The sequence below is a fragment of the Pseudophryne corroboree genome, unplaced genomic scaffold, assembly GCF_028390025.1.
Source record: "Pseudophryne corroboree isolate aPseCor3 unplaced genomic scaffold, aPseCor3.hap2 scaffold_279, whole genome shotgun sequence".
Classification (NCBI taxonomy): Eukaryota; Metazoa; Chordata; class Amphibia; order Anura; family Myobatrachidae; genus Pseudophryne; species Pseudophryne corroboree.
This window is the reverse complement of record NW_026969452.1, coordinates 270253-285860: the sequence shown is the minus strand read 5'-3', so window position 1 is coordinate 285860 and position 15608 is coordinate 270253. Positions and strand designations below refer to the sequence as shown.

Below are 15608 nucleotides of genomic sequence, written 5' to 3'. Positions count from 1 at the left end.
TGCATATAGCAGAGGATAATATCAATCTGCCTACCTCTGGGTTATGGACCCAGCATGCTTCCATTACAGTACTCTGCTGCACATGTAAGTGCAAGAGATCCTGAAGCACTCACTCATCATGGGAAAGTACCAATGTGTTTCTTCATTGGTTGATGGAAGAAACATCTTACAAAAACTCTCCAGATTATTGACTATTTAAAGTTTTTCTAGGAAACGTTCCTATGCAAAATAAGTATGATTTGGGATAGGGCTGGGGAGGGCCGCTGCTCAGGCACATCTCTGTCAAGTAAAGGAGATTCAACTGAGGCAGCACAAGGGAACTCTCATCTGGGGACAACAATTGCAGGGAGAACACATATTTTCAGATGAACATGGGAGGGCAGAAGGCTGCCTAATACTGAAGCACCCCCAAACAACAAACCAAATGCAACAACTAGTACAAGCATTCCTGGGTGAAGGTCTGCAGAAGATGGATTTGCATACGGTGATGTCATCCAAGCAGTGGGCCAAAGTTGGCTGGAACCCTCATCTGCATATGAAAAGAGAAAAGGGTTATGCAGGGCATGGCGGCCTTTTGCGGCGCTTGGATGACCCCTAGTTCACATTAAACACCTCCACCCTCCTTCGGTGTGGGGCTCATGTTGGCTATGCCCCAGCCCCTGAAGCATTCAAGCTGATTTCTTGCCGCAGCTGGGCACTGTAACAGCTCCAGAGTTGCTCTGTAAGGCATGTAAAACACAGTCCCCCACTACAACCAGGAAACATTAACGCCACTGCATCCTTGCTGCTTTCTCATGTGGAAGTCTATTTAATGTGAAAACAAGGTGATATCTAATTAGCACACAGAAAAGAAAATTAAGTGAATTTTTGAAAGAAAACAATACTGTTAATATACTATTAAAACAAATTAAAATGGTAAAAGTTATTGTACTTTAAGTAAAAATAAAAGAGCAAAAATATCAATCCCAGTTTTGGATTACTTTAATTAACAAAAAAAATGCATATAGCAGAGGATAGTTTCAATCTGTCTACCTCTGGGTTATGGGCCCAGCATGCTTCCATTGCAGTACTCTGCTGCACATGTAAGTGCAAGAGATCCTGAAGCACTCACTCATCATGGGAAAGTACCAATGTGTTTCTTCATTGGTTGATGGCAGAAACATCTTACAAAAACACTCCAGATTATTGACTTTTTAAAGTTTTTCTAGGAAACGTTCTAGATGATTGTTTATTAGCCTTTGTCAGTATGTACTTTTGCAAAGTGTCGCTGTGGCGCAATCAGTTAGTGTGTATGGCTATTAACCAAAAGGTTGGTGGTTCAATCCCACCCAGGGATGTATTTGACCTTGTTATCAGATTTTGGTGATCTTTAAGTAGACAAGTCAAAATTTCAAACCCCCTGTTATGGTGTTAGGTATTTAGACTTCTCTGATGTAATCAGAGTTAGATTTGATTCAGTGATTTTATAAAAACAGCTAGGAAGCACAATTTAGCAGTGGGTTGCAGAGAAAAAGAAATATGCTTGCAAAAAAATCCAATTGAGTGATTAAACAGCTCTTGGATGGTTTTTCACCTATTACTAAATTAAACTTGCTTCATTGGAAAGGCAGCAAGATGCATCCTCATTTCAATGTCTACTGAAATAATACAGGTTGACACCAGGAAACATTAACGCCACTGCATCCCTGCTGCTTTCGCATGTGGAAGTCTGTTTAATGTGAAAACAAGGTGATATCTAATTAGCACACAGGTAAGGAATTAAGAAAATCTTTATTTAAGGGTGAAGATGTTTCTCACAAAATCGTTGCCCCAATGCATCATTGAAATTCAAGCTGGAAAGATGATTTTAATATATCACTTGTACATTTTGTATTGCTCTTCTGGTGACAATGTAGTTTGTTTTTGTCAATTACCATTTTAATAATCGGGTAAAGAAAATTAATTGGATTTTTGAAAGAAAACAATACTGTCAATATACTATTAAAACAAATTAAAATGGTAAAAGTTATTGTACTTTAAGTAAAAATAAAAGAGCAAAAATATCAATCCCAGTTTTGGATTACTTTAATTGACAAAAAAAAATGCATATAGCAGAGAATAGGTCGATTAATCGAAACTATCCTCTGCTATGTGCATTTTTTTTTTATAATTAAAGTAATCAAAAACTGGGACCACCAACCTTTTGGTCAATAGCCAAACATGCTAACCGATTGCGCCACATAGACACCTTGCAAAAGTAGATACTGACAAAGGCTAATAAGCATTCATCTAGAAAAACTTTAAAAAGTCAATAATCTGGAGAATTTTTGTAAGAAACACATTGGTACTTTCCCATGATGAGTGAGTGCTTCAGGATCTCTTTCACTTACATGGGCTATTAACCAAAAGGTTGGTGGTTCAATCCCACCCAGGGATGTAATTGACCTTGTTATCATATTTTGGTGATCTTTAAGTAGACAAGTCTAAATTTCAAACCCCCTCTTATGGTGTAGGGTACCTGGCCTTCTCTGACGTAATCAGAGTTAGATTAAATTAAGTGATTTTATTAAAAACAGCTAGGAAGCACAATTTAGCAGTGGGTTGCAGAGAAAAAAATAACATTTTAAACCTACCGGTAAATGTTTTTTCTCGTAGTCCGTAGAGGATGATGGGGACTCCGTAAGGACCATGGGGGATAGACGGGCTCCGCAGCAGACATGGGCACTTTAAGAAAGACTTTAGATCTGGGTGTGCACTGGCTCCTCCCTCTATGCCCCTCCTCCATACCTCAGTTAGAGAAACTGTGCCCAGAGGAGACGGACAGTACGAGGAAAGGATTTTTGTTAATCCAAGGTCAAGATTCATACCAGCCACACCAATCACACCGTATAACTTGTGATATACTACCCAGTTAACAGTATGAAAACAACATAGCATCAGTCCAAGACCGATGAAAACTAACATATAACCCTTATGTAAGCAATAACTATATACAAGTCTTGCAGAAGTAGTCCGCACTTGGGACGGGCACCCAGCATCCTCTACGGACTGCGAGAAAAAGATTTACCGGTAGGTTTAAAATCTTATTTTCTCTTACGTCCTAGAGGATGCTGGGGACTCCGTAAGGACCATGGGGATTATACCAAAGCTCCCAAACGGGCTCCTGCGGATGACTCTGCAGCACCGATTGAGCAAACAGGAGGTCCTCCTCAGCCAGGGTATCAAACTTATAGAACTTTGCAAAGGTGTTTGAACCCGACCAAGTAGCAGCTCGGCACAGCTGTAGTGCCGAGACCCCTCGGGCAGCTGCCCAAGAAGAGCCCACCTTCCTAGTGGAATGGGCCTTGACTGAATTAGGCAACGGCAATCCCGCCATAGAATGCGCCTGCTGAATCTTGTTACAGATCCAGAGAGCAATAGTCTGCTTTGAAGCAGGGGTGCCAATCTTGTTGGCTGCATACAGGACAAACAGTGCTTCTGTTTTTCTGACTCTAGCCGTTCTGGCCACGTAAATTTTCAAAGCCCTGACCACATCAAGGGACTCGGAATCCTCCAAGTCACGCGTAGCCACAGGCACCACAATAGGTTGGTTCATATGAAAGGATGAGTCCACTTTTAGCAGGAATTGAGGACGGGTCTGCAATTCCGCTCTATCCATATGGAAAACCAGATAGGGGATTTTATGTGATAAAGCTGCTAATTCCGACACTCGCCTAGCGGAAGCCAAGGCTAATAACATGACCACCTTCCAAGTGAGATATTTAAACTCCACCATTTTAAGTGGTTCAAACCATAACCTTAACACCACGTTAAGGTCCCAAGGGACCACCGGAGGTACAAAAGGAGGCTGAATATGCAGTACTCCCTTCACAAAAGTTTGTACTTACTTCAGGAAGAGAGGCCAATTCCTTTTGAAAGAAAATGGATAAGGCCAAAATCTGAACCTTAATAGAGCCTAATTTTAGGCCCAAATTCACTCCAGTTTGTAGGAAGTGAAGGAAGTGGCCCAGGTGGAATTCTTCCGTATGAGCATTCCTGGCCTCACACCAAGAAACATATTTTCGCCATATACAGTGATAATGTTTAGATGTCACGTCCTTCCTAGCCTTTATTAGCGTAGGAATGACCTCATCTGGAATACCCTTTTCCGCTAGGATCCGGCGTTCAACCACCATGCCGTCAAACGCAGCCGCGGTAAGTCTTGGAACAGACAGGGCCCCTGTTGCAACAGGTCCTGTCTTAGAGGAAGTGGCCACGGATCTTCTGTGAGCATTTCCTGCAGATCTGGATACCAGGTCCTTCGCGGCCAATCTGGAACAATGAGAATTGTTCTTACTCCTCTTTTTCTTACTATTATCAACACCTTGGGTATGAGAGGTAGAGGAGGAAATACATAGACCGACCGGAACACCCACGGTGTCACTAGGGCGTCTACAGCTACTGCCTGAGGGTCTCTTGACCTGGTGCAATACCTCTGTAGCTTTTTGTTGAGGCGGGACGCCATCATGTCTATCTGGAACAGTCCCCACCGACTTGCAATCTGTGCGAAGACTTCCTGATGGAGTCCCCACTCTCCTGGATGTAGGTCGTGTCTGCTGAGGAAGTCTGCTTCCCAGTTGTCCACTCCCGGAATGAACACTGCTGACAGTGCGCTTACACGATTCTCCGCCCAGCGAAGAATTCTGGTGGCTTCCGCCATCGCCACTCTGCTCCTTGTGCCGCCTTGGCGGTTTACATGAACTACTGCGGTGACGTTGTCTGACTGGATCAGAACTGGTTGGTCGCGAAGTAAGGTCTCCGCTTGACATAGGGCGTTGTATATGGCCCTTAGCTCCAGGATGTTGATGTGAAGACAAGTCTCCTGACTTGACCAAAGACCTTGGAAATTTCTTCCCTGTGTGGCTGCTCCCCAACCTCGGAGGCTCGCGTTCGTGGTCACCAGGATCCAGTCCTGAATGCCGAACCTGCGGCCCTCTAGAAGTTGAGCACTCTGCAGCCACCACAGGAGAGATACCCTGGCCCTGGGGGACAGGGTGATCAACTGATGAATCTGTAGATGTGACCCGGACCACTTGTCCAGTAGGTCCCATTGCAAGATCCTCGCATGGAACCTGCCGAAGGGAATGGCCTCGTATGATGCCACCATCATTCCCAGGACTCGAGTGCAGTGATGCACTGACACCTGTTTTGGTTTCAATAGGTTCCTGACCAGAGTCATGAGTTCCTGGGCCTTTTCTATCGGAAGATAAACCCTTTTCTGGTCCGTATCCAGAATAATGCCCAAGCAAAGTCAGACGAGTCGTAGGAACCAACTGCGACTTCGGGATATTGAGAATCCAGCCGTGTTGCTGTAACACCTTCAGTGAAAGTTATACGCTGTTCAGCAACTGCTCTCTTGATCTCGCTTTTATGAGGAGATCGTTCAAGTACGGGATAATTGTGACACCTTGCTTTCGCAGGAGCACCATAATTTCCGTAATTACCTTGGTGAAAATTCTCGGAGAAAATTCTGGAGAGACCAAACGGCAACGTCTGAAATTGGTAATGACAATACTGTACCGCAAATCTTAGGTACGCCTGATGAGGTGGATAAATGAGTACATGAAGGTATGCATCCTTTATGTCCAGAGATATCATAAAATCCCCCCCTTCTAGGCTGGCGATGACCGCTCTTAGCGATTCCATCTTGAACTTGAACCTTTTCAAGTATAGGTTCAGGGATTTTAAATTTAATATGGGTCTGACCAAACCGTCCGGTTTTGGGACTACAAACAGGGTCGAATAATTTCCCTTTCCTTGTTGAAGCAGGGGAACCTTGACCACCACCTGTTGAAGATACAATTTGTGAATTGCATTTAACACTATCTCCCTTTCCTGGGGAGAAGATGGTAGGGCCGATTTGAAAAACCGGCGAGGAGGCACCTCTTCGAATTTCAGCTTGTAACCCTGAGAAACAATTTCTATTGCCTAGGGATCCACCTGCGAATGAACCCAGATGTGGCTGAAAACTCGAAGACGTGCCCCCAACTGGGCGGACTCCTTTAGCGGAGCCCCAGCGTCATGCGGTGGATTTTGTAGAGGCCGGGGAGGACTTCTGTTCCTGGGAACTAGCTGTGTTGTGCAGCTTCTTCCCTCTGCCCTTACCTCTGGCAAGAAAGGACGCACCTCGTACTTTCTTGTTTCTCTGTGATCGAAAGGACTGCATTTGATAATGTGGTGCTTTCTTAGGCTGTGAGGGAATATAAGGCAAAACATTTGATTTACCAGCTGTAGCTGTGGAGACTAGGTCCGAGAGACCTTCCCCAAACAATTCCTCACCCCTGTAAGGTAAAACCTCCATATGCCTTTTTGAGTCGGCATCACCTGTCCATTGCCGGGTCCATAGGACTCGTCTAGCAGAAATCGACATAGCGTTTATTCTAGAACCCAGTAGACTAATGTCACTTTGAGCATCTCTCATATATAGGACAGCATCTTTTATATGCCCTATGGTCAATAACATAGCATCCTTATCTAGGGTCTCAATCTCTGCTGATAAGGTATCTGTCCATGCTGCCACCGCGCTACAACCCCGGCCGACGCAATTGCCGGTCTGAGTAAGGTACCAGAATGTGTGTAAATGGACTTTAGGGTAACCTCCTGCTTGCGGTCAGCAGGGTCCCTGATGGTAGCCGTATCCTGGGATGGCAGCGCTACCTTTTTGGATAAGCGTGTCAATGCTTTATCCACCCTAGGGGAGGATTCCCACCGTATCCTGTCCATTGGCGGGAAAGGATACGCCATAAGAATCCTTTTGGGAATCTGCAGCTTTTTGTCTGGAGATTCCCAAGCTTTTTCACATAATTCGTTCAACTCATGTGAGGGGGGAAAGGTTATCTCAGGTTTCTTTCCCTTATACATGTGTACCCTCGTGTCAGGGACAGGGGACTCTGTGATGTGCAAAACATCTTTTATTGCAATAATCATATATCGAATACATTTAGCCAATTTTGGCTGTAACTTTGCATCATCGTAGTCGACACTGGAGTCAGAATCTGTGTCGGTATCTGTGTCAACTATTTGGGATAGTGGGCGCTTTTGAGACTTCGAAGGTCCCTGCGACATAGGGACAGGCATGGGTTGACTCCCTGACTGTTCCCTAGCTTCAGCTTTGTCTAATCTCTTGTGTAATAAGCTTACATTAGCACTTAAAACATTCCACATATGCATCCAGTCAGGTGTCGGCATTGTCGATGGAGACACCACATTAATTTGCTCCTGCTCCTCTCTAGGAGAGCCTTCTACCTCAGACATGTCGACACACGTGTACCGACACACCATACACTCAGGGAATCCTCTTATCTGAGGACAGTTCCCCAACAAGGCCCTTTGGAGAGACAGAGAGAGAGAGTATGCCAGCACACACCCCAGCGCTATATGACCCAGGAAAAAAACACAATAATTTTATGTTTACCCAGTAGCGCTGTATTTCCATATATATATGCGCCTAATTATGTGCCCCCCTCTTCTTTAAGACCCTCTTTCTACCGTGGTATAAGCAGGGGAGAGTCCGTGGAGCTTCCCCTCAGCGGTGCTGTGGAGAAAATGGCGCTGGTGAGTGCTGAGGGAGAAGCCCCACCCCCTCAGCGACGGGCTTCTGTCCCGCACAAATATAGTAAAAAAATGGCGGGGGCTCTTATATATATATACAGTGCCTAGCTGCATATATATTTATTTTGCCAAAGAGAGGTCTATATTGCTGCCCAGGGCGTCCCCCCTGCGCCCTTCACCCTTACACTGACTGCCGTGTGTGAGGTGTATGGGAGCAATGGAGCACAGCTTTACTGCTGTGCGTTACCTCAGTGAAGATCATGAAGTCTTCCGCCGCCTCTGAAGTCTTCTTTTCTTCTCATACTCACCCGGCTTCTATCTTCCGGCTCTGCGAGGGGGACGGCGGCGCGGCTCTGGGACGGACGGCGAGGTTGAGACCTGCGTACCGATCCCTCTGGAGCTAATGCTGTACAGTAGCCTAAGAAGCAGAGCCTATCAACTCACAGAAGTAGGTGTGCATCTCTCCCCTCCGCCCCTCGATGCAGGGAGTCTGTTGCCAGCAGGCTCCCTGAAAATAAAAAAATCTAACAAATATACTTTCTGTCAGGAAACTCAGGAGAGCTCCCTGAAAAGCACCCAGTCTCCTCTGGGCACAGTAGTAAACTGAGGTCTGGAGGAGGGGCATAGAGGGAGGAGCCAGTGCACACCCAGATCTAAAGTCTTTCTTAAAGTGCCCATGTCTCCTGCGGAGCCCGTCTATCCCCCATGGTCCTTACGGAGTCCCCAGCATCCTCTAGGACGTAAGAGAAAAATTATGCTGGCCGAAAAATCCAATTGAGTGATTAAACAGCTCCAGAGCTGCTCTGTAAGGCAAGTAAAAGGGTGTGGGCCCTGCAGCACTACCTGTAGTTTGCATTGTGCATTGGAAGCCTAGTTTGCTGTCTGTTTCCACTTCTTTTTTCTTGAGCCCCTCCCGTCTATACCCTTGTGCACTATCCTGACTTCTCCTCCCGTCTGCTTACTTTGTGCCTTCCAATGCACAATGCAAACTACAGGTAGTGCTGCAGGGCCCACACCCTTTTACTTGCCTTACAGAGCAGCTCTTGAGCTGTTACAGTGCCCAGCTGCTGAAAGAAATCAGCGTGAATGCTTCAGGGGCTGGGGCATGGCCAACATGAGCCCCACACCGAAGGAGGGTGGGGGTGTTTAATGCGAACTAGGGGTCTCGCACAATGCAAACTACAGGTAGTGCTGCAGGGCCCACACCCTTTTACTTGCCTTACAGAGCAGCTCTGGAGCTGTTACAGTGCCCAGCTGCTGCAAGAAATCAGCTTGAATGCTTCAGGGGCTGGGGCATAGCCAACATGAGCCCCACACCGACGGAGGGTGGGGTGTTTAATGCGAACTAGGGGTCATCCAAGTGCCGCAAAAGGCCGCCATGCCCTGCACGCCCCTTTTCGCTTTTCATATGCAGACGAGGGTTGAAGCCAACTTTGACCCACTGCTTGGATGACATCGCCATATGCAAATCCATCTGCTGCAGGCCTTCCCCCAGGAATGCTTGCAAAAGTTGTTGCATTTGGTTTGTTGTTTGGGGGTGCTTCAGTATTAGGCAGCCTTCTGCCCTCCCATGTTCATCTGAAAATATGTGTTCTCCCTGCAGTTGTTGTCCCCAGATGAGAGTTCCCTTGTGCTGCCTCAGTTGAATCTCCTTTACTTGACAGAGATGTGCCTGAGCAGCGGCCCTCCCCAGCCCTATCCCAAATCATACTTATTTTGCATAGGAGATACCATGGTCATGAAGATTGTTCTCCCAGGGTGAGGTTCATTCATTGCATTTTGGGTATGCTGACCCCTGTGATTTCCCCAAATGTGGGAAACTCGACTGCATTATTTGTGGTAGTGGGGGACTGTGTTTGTGCTTTCCTCTGGTCAGCTCTGGTAAAAGTCAGATTTCTTTGTCTCAGATTTTCCTCTAGCCTTGTTCTTCTTTCGAGAGTTCCCTTGTGCTGCCTCAGTTGGATCTCCTTCACTTGACAGGGGGGTACCCGAGCAGCGACCCTCCCCAGCTCTCGCCCAACTCCTACTTACCTGCCAGGTGAGATACTATGATCATGAAGGTGCTTCTCCCAGGGCAAGGCTCACCCATTGCACTCTGGGTGTGCTGCTCCTGCGATTTCCCCAAATGTGGGAAACTTGACTGCATAATTTGTGTTTCCCCTGGTCGGCTCTCGTATAATTCAGATCTCTTTGTCTCAGGTCTCTCTCCAGCCTAGTTTGCTGTCTGTTTCCACTTCTCTTTTCTTGAGCCGCTCCCTTCTATGCCCTTGCGCACTATCCTGACTTCTCCTCCTTTCTGCTTACTTTGTGCCTTCCAACGCACAATGCGAACTACAGGTAGTGCTGCAGGGCCCACACCCTTTTACATGCCTTACAGAGCAACTCTGGAGCTGTTACAGTGCCCAGCTGCCGCAAGAAATCAGCTTGAATGCTTCAGGGGCTGGGGCATAGCCAACATGAGCCCCACACCGAAGGAGGGTGGAGGTGTTTAATGCAAACTAGGGATCAGCCAAGTGCCGCAAAAGGCCACCATGCCCTGCACGCCCCTTTTCTCTTTTCATATGCAGATGAGGGTTGAAGCCAACTTTGACCCACTGCTTGGATGACATCACCATATGCAAATCTATCTGCTGCAGGCCTTCCCCCAGGAATGCTTGCACTAGTTGTTGCATTTGGTTTGTTGTTTGGGGGTGCTTCAGTATTAGGCAGCCTTCTGCCCTCCCATGTTCATCTGAAAATATGTGTTCTCCCTGCAGTTGTTGTCCCCAGATGAGAGTTCCCTTGTGCTGCCTCAGTTGAATCTCCTTTACTTGACAGAGATGTGCCTGAGCAGCGGCCCTCCCTAGCTCTATCCCAAATCATACTTATTTTGCATAGGAGATACCATTGTCATGAAGATTGTTCTCCCAGGGTGCGGTTCATTCATTGCATTTTGGGTATGCTGACCCCTGTGATTTCCCCAAATGTGGGAAACTCGACTGCATTATTTGTGGTAGTGGGGGACTGTGTTTGTGCTTTCCTCTGGTCAGCTCTGGTAAAAGTAATATTTCTTTGTCTCAGATCTTCCTCTAGCCTTGTTCTTCTTTCGAGAGTTCCTTTGTGCTGCCTCAGTTGGATCTCCTTCACTTGACAGGGGGGTGCCCGAGCAGCGACCCTCCCAAGCTCTAGCCCAACTCCTACTTACCTGCCAGGTGAGATACTATGATCATGAAGGTGCTTCTCCCAGGGCAAGGCTCACCCATTGCACTCTGGGTGTGCTGCCCCTGCGATTTCCCCAAATGTGGGAAATTGACTGCATAACTTGTGTTTCTCCTGGTCGGCTCTCGTATAATTCAGATCTCTTTGTCTCAGGTCTCTCTCCAGCCTAGTTTGCTGTCTGTTTCCACTTCTCTTTTCTTGAGCCGCTCCCTTCTATGCCCTTGCGCACTATCCTGACTTCTCCCGTCTACTTACTTTGTGCCTTCCAACGCACAATGCGAACTACAGGTAGTGCTGCAGGGCCCACACCCTTTTACTTGCCTTACAGAGCAGCTCTGGAGCTGTTACAGTGCCCAGCTGCTGCAAGAAATCAGCTTGAATGCTTCAGGGGCTGGGGCATAGCCAACATGAGCCCCACACCGAAGGAGGGTGGAGGTGTTTAATGCGAACTAGGGGTCATCCAAGCGCCGCAAAAGGCCGCCATGCCCTGCATAACCCTTTTCACTTTTCATATGCAGATGAGGGTTCCAGCCAACTTTGGCCCACTGCTTGGATGACATCACCGTATGCAAATCCGTCTTCTGCAGACCTTCACCCAGGAATGCTTGTACTAGTTGTTGCATTTGGTTTGTTGTTTGGGGGTGCTTCAGTATTAGGCAGCCTTCTGCCCTCCCATGTTCATCTGAAAATATGTGTTCTCCCTGCAGTTGTTGTCCCCAGATGAGAGTTCCCTTGTGCTGCCTCAGTTGAATCTCCTTTACTTGACAGAGATGTGCCTGAGCAGCGGCCCTCCCCAGCCCTATCCCAAATCATACTTATTTTGCATAGGAGATACCATGGTCATGAAGATTGTTCTCCCAGGGTGAGGTTCATTCATTGCATTCTGGGTATGCTGACCCCTGTGATTTCCCCAAATGTGGGAAACTCGACTGCATTATTTGTGGTAGTGGGGGACTGTGTTTGTGCTTTCCTCTGGTCAGCTCTGGTAAAAGTCAGATTTCTTTGTCTCAGATCTTCCTCTAGCCTTGTTCTTCTTTCGAGAGTTTCTTTGTGCTGCCTCAGTTGGATCTCCTTCACTTGACAGGGGGGTGCCCGAGCAGCGACCCTCCCCAGCTCTAGCCCAATTCCTACTTATCTGCCAGGTGAGATACTATGATCAGGAAGGTGCTTCTCCCAGGGCAAGGCTCACCCATTGCACTCTGGGTGTGCTGCTCCTACGATTTCCCCAAATGTGGGACACTTGACTGCATAATTTGTGTTTCCTCTGGTCGGCTCTCGTATAATTCAGATCTCTTTGTCTCAGGTCTTTCTCCAGCCTAATTTGCTGTCTGTTTCCACTTCTTTTATCTTGAGCCCCTCCCTTCTATACCCTTGTGCACTATCCTGACTTCTCCTCCCGTCTGCTTACTTTGTGCCTTCCAATGCACAATGCAAACTACAGGTAGTGCTGCAGGGCCCACACAATATTTTACTTGCCTTACAGAGCAGCTCTGGAGCTGTTACAGTGCCCAGCTGCTGCAAGAAATCAGCTTGAATGCTTCAGGGGATGGGGCATGGCCAACATGAGCCCCACACCAAAGGAGGGTGGGGGTGTTTAATGCGAACTAGGGGTCATCCAAGCACCGCAAAAGGCCGCCATGCCCTGCACGCCCCTTTTCTCTTTTCATATGCAGATGAGGGTTGAAGCCAACTTTGACCCACTGCTTGGATGACATCACCATATGCAAATCCATCTGCTGCAGGCCTTCCCCCAGGAATGCTTGCACTAGTTGTTGCATTTGGTTTGTTGTTTGGGGGTGCTTCAGTATTAGGCAGCCTTCTGCCCTCCCATGTTCATCTGAAAATATGTGTTCTCCCTGCAGTTGTTGTCCCCAGATGAGAGTTCCCTTGTGCTGCCTCAGTTGAATCTCCTTTACTTGACAGAGATGTGCCTGAGCAGCGGCCCTCCCCAGCCCTATCCCAGATCATTCTTATTTTGCATAGGAGACACCATGGTCATGAAGATTGTTCACCCAGGGTGAGGTTCATTAATTGCATTCTGGGTATGCTGACCCCTGTGATTTCCCCAAATGTAGGAAACTCGCCTGCATTTTTTGTGGTAGTGGGGGACTGTGTTTGTGTTTTCCTCTGGTCAGCTCTGGTAAAAGTCAGATTTCTTTGTCTCAGATTTTCCTCTAGCCTTGTTCTTCTTTCGAGAGTTCCCTTGTGCTGCCTCAGTTGGATCTCCTTCACTTGACAGGGGGGTGCCCGAGCAGTGACCCTCCCCAGCTCTAGCCCAACTCCTACTTACCTGCCAGGTGAGATACTATGATCATGAAGGTGCTTCTCCCAGGGCAAGGCTCACCCATTGCACTCTGGGTGTGCTGCTCCTGCGATTTCCCCAAATGTGGGAAACTTGATTGCATAATTTGTGTTTCCCCTGGTCGGCTCTCGTATAATTCAGATCTCTTTGTCTCAGGTCTCTCTCCAGCCTAGTTTGCTGTCTGTTTCCACTTCTCTTTTCTGGAGCCGCTCCCTTCTATGCCCTTGCGCACTATCCTGACTTCTCCCGTCTGCTTACTTTGTGCCTTCCAACGCACAATGCGAACTACAGGTAGTGCTGCAGGGCCCACACCCTTTTACTTGCCTTACAGAGCAGCTCTGGAGCTGTTACAGTGCCCAGCTGCTGCAAGAAATCAGCTTGAATGCTTCAGGGGCTGGGGCATAGCCAACATGAGCCCCACACCAAAGGAGGGTGGGGTTGTTTAATGCGAACTAGGGGTCATCCAAGCACCGCAAAAGGCCGCCATGCCCTGCATGCCCCTTTTCTCTTTTCATATGCAGATGAGGGTTCCAGCCAACTTTGGCCCACTGCTTGGATGACATCACCGTATGCAAATCCGTCTGCTGCAGACCTTCCCCCAGGAATGCTTGTACTAGTTGTTGCATATGGTTTGATATTTGATGGTGCTTCAGTATTAGGCAGCCTTCCGCCCTCCCATGTTCATCTGAAAAGATGTGGTCTCCCTGCAGTTGTTGTCCTCAGACGATAGTTCCCTTGTGCTTCCTCAGTTGAATCTCCTTAACTTGACGGGGCAGGGGCTGCCCGAGCAGCCACCCTCCCCAGCCCTATCCCAACTCATACTTATTTTGCATATGAGATCTCTTGATCATGAAGATTGTTCTCACAGGGTGAGGTTCATCCATTATATTTTAAAATAGGAAGGTACAAATTACATATTTGAATTGCATCTATGTGCTGGATTCAAATGTCCCCCCCCCCCTTCCTTTCTCAATTGTGCCCGTCAGCAGCTATTCTAAGGTTGCTGCCAATGGGTGTGACACATTAATTTCTTCTGTGGGGTACACTGGACTCCACAAGGATTCACATTGGGGTGTAGAGTAGGATCTTGATCTGAGGCACCAACCGGCTCAAAGCTTTTGACTGTTCCCAAGATGCTCAGCGCATCCTCCTCTATAACCCCGCTTCCATGAACAGGGAGCTCAGTTTGTAGTTGGTGCCTTCAGTAGCAGGCCACTTAACAGGGGCCTGCCTCAGGCAGCCTATTCTTAGCTATTAATTTTGACAAGAAAAGAAGAACTTGTTTTATGAGAATCTACAAGGGCTGCAGCAGGCTAGGTCTAATAGACATCTTTACTGCAGCTTCATCACTCCCAGCGGCGCTGTATACTCCCGTGCCCTGGTTGCTGGGTCACTGCAGCGGAGGCTCCGGTTTCTTCCTAAGGTCAGTCACACACACACCGCCCTTCCGGATCACGAGGCCGCTGATGAAGGGGAGCGTGGCCGTAGGGGGTGGACCGTGTGCGCACTGGTGTGGACACTGATTACTATCTTCTTCATACTAGTAGTTTAGGAGTCTGCTGACAGTGTCCACCAGGTCCGTCATTATATTATATACCTACAGTAGTAATATATTTAGTATATTATCTATACTAGCAGACGCAGTATGGTAGTCCACGGCTGTACCTACCTCTGTGTCGTCACTCGTCCATAATTGTATACCTAACTGTGGTGGGGGTTTTTTTCTATCTTCTTCATACTAGTAGTTTAGGAGTCTGCTGACAGTGTCCACCAGGTCCGTAATTATATTATATACCTACAGTAGTAATATATTTAGTATATTATCTATACTAGCAGACGGAGTATGGTAGTCCACGGCTGTACCTACCTCTGTGTCGTCACTCGTCCATAATTGTATACCAACCTGTGGTGGGTTTTTTTTTTCTATCTTCTTCATACTAGTAGTTTAGGAGTCTGCTGACAGTGTCCACCAGGTCCGTCATTATATTATATACCTACAGTAGTAATATATTTAGTATATTATCTATACTAGCAGACGCAGTACGGTAGTCCACGGCTGTACCTACCTCTGTGTCGTCACTCGTCCATAATTGTATACCTACCTGTGGTGGAGTTTTTTTTCTATCTTCTTCATACTAGTAGTTTAGCAGTCTGCTGACAGTGTCCACCAGGTCCGTCATTATATTATATATACCTACAGTAGTTATATATATTTTTTTTATATCATTAATTATCATCTCTATACTAGCAGACGCAGTATGGTAGGCCACGGCTGTGGCTATCTCTGTGTCGTCAGTGCTCGTCCATAATTGTATACCTACCTACCTGTGGTGGGTTTTTATTTCTATCTTCTTCATACTAGTAGTTTAGCAGTCTGCTGACAGTGTCCACCAGGTCCGTCATTATATTATATATACCTACAGTAGTTATATATATATATTTTTTATATCATTAATTATCATCTCTATACTAGCAGACGCAGTACGGTAGTCCACGGCTGTAGCTACCTCTGTGTCGTCAGTCACTCGTCATCCATAAG

At 47.1% G+C, this 15608-nt stretch overlaps 8 non-coding genes across 8 annotated transcripts; all 8 read left to right on the top strand.

Annotated features, from left to right (window-relative positions):
• The first annotated feature begins 9276 nt into the window (after positions 1-9276).
• Positions 9277-9440, top strand: LOC135013910 (U1 spliceosomal RNA). The gene has a single exon (XR_010212498.1). It is a non-coding gene; the product is annotated as a U1 spliceosomal RNA (small nuclear RNA).
• A 152-nt stretch (positions 9441-9592) lies between these two features.
• Positions 9593-9755, top strand: LOC135014048 (U1 spliceosomal RNA). The gene has a single exon (XR_010212627.1). It is a non-coding gene; the product is annotated as a U1 spliceosomal RNA (small nuclear RNA).
• Positions 9756-10429: 674 nt separating this feature from the next.
• On the top strand, positions 10430-10593 carry LOC135013923 (U1 spliceosomal RNA). Its single transcript, XR_010212510.1, has one exon. It is a non-coding gene; the product is annotated as a U1 spliceosomal RNA (small nuclear RNA).
• A 152-nt stretch (positions 10594-10745) lies between these two features.
• On the top strand, positions 10746-10907 carry LOC135014144 (U1 spliceosomal RNA). Its single transcript, XR_010212704.1, has one exon. It is a non-coding gene; the product is annotated as a U1 spliceosomal RNA (small nuclear RNA).
• A 671-nt stretch (positions 10908-11578) lies between these two features.
• On the top strand, positions 11579-11742 carry LOC135014190 (U1 spliceosomal RNA). The gene has a single exon (XR_010212741.1). It is a non-coding gene; the product is annotated as a U1 spliceosomal RNA (small nuclear RNA).
• Positions 11743-11894: 152 nt separating this feature from the next.
• LOC135014130 (U1 spliceosomal RNA) lies at positions 11895-12057 on the top strand. The gene has a single exon (XR_010212698.1). It is a non-coding gene; the product is annotated as a U1 spliceosomal RNA (small nuclear RNA).
• Positions 12058-12733: 676 nt separating this feature from the next.
• LOC135014150 (U1 spliceosomal RNA) lies at positions 12734-12897 on the top strand. Its single transcript, XR_010212710.1, has one exon. It is a non-coding gene; the product is annotated as a U1 spliceosomal RNA (small nuclear RNA).
• A 152-nt stretch (positions 12898-13049) lies between these two features.
• Positions 13050-13212, top strand: LOC135014091 (U1 spliceosomal RNA). Its single transcript, XR_010212664.1, has one exon. It is a non-coding gene; the product is annotated as a U1 spliceosomal RNA (small nuclear RNA).
• The last annotated feature ends 2396 nt before the right edge of the window (positions 13213-15608 follow it).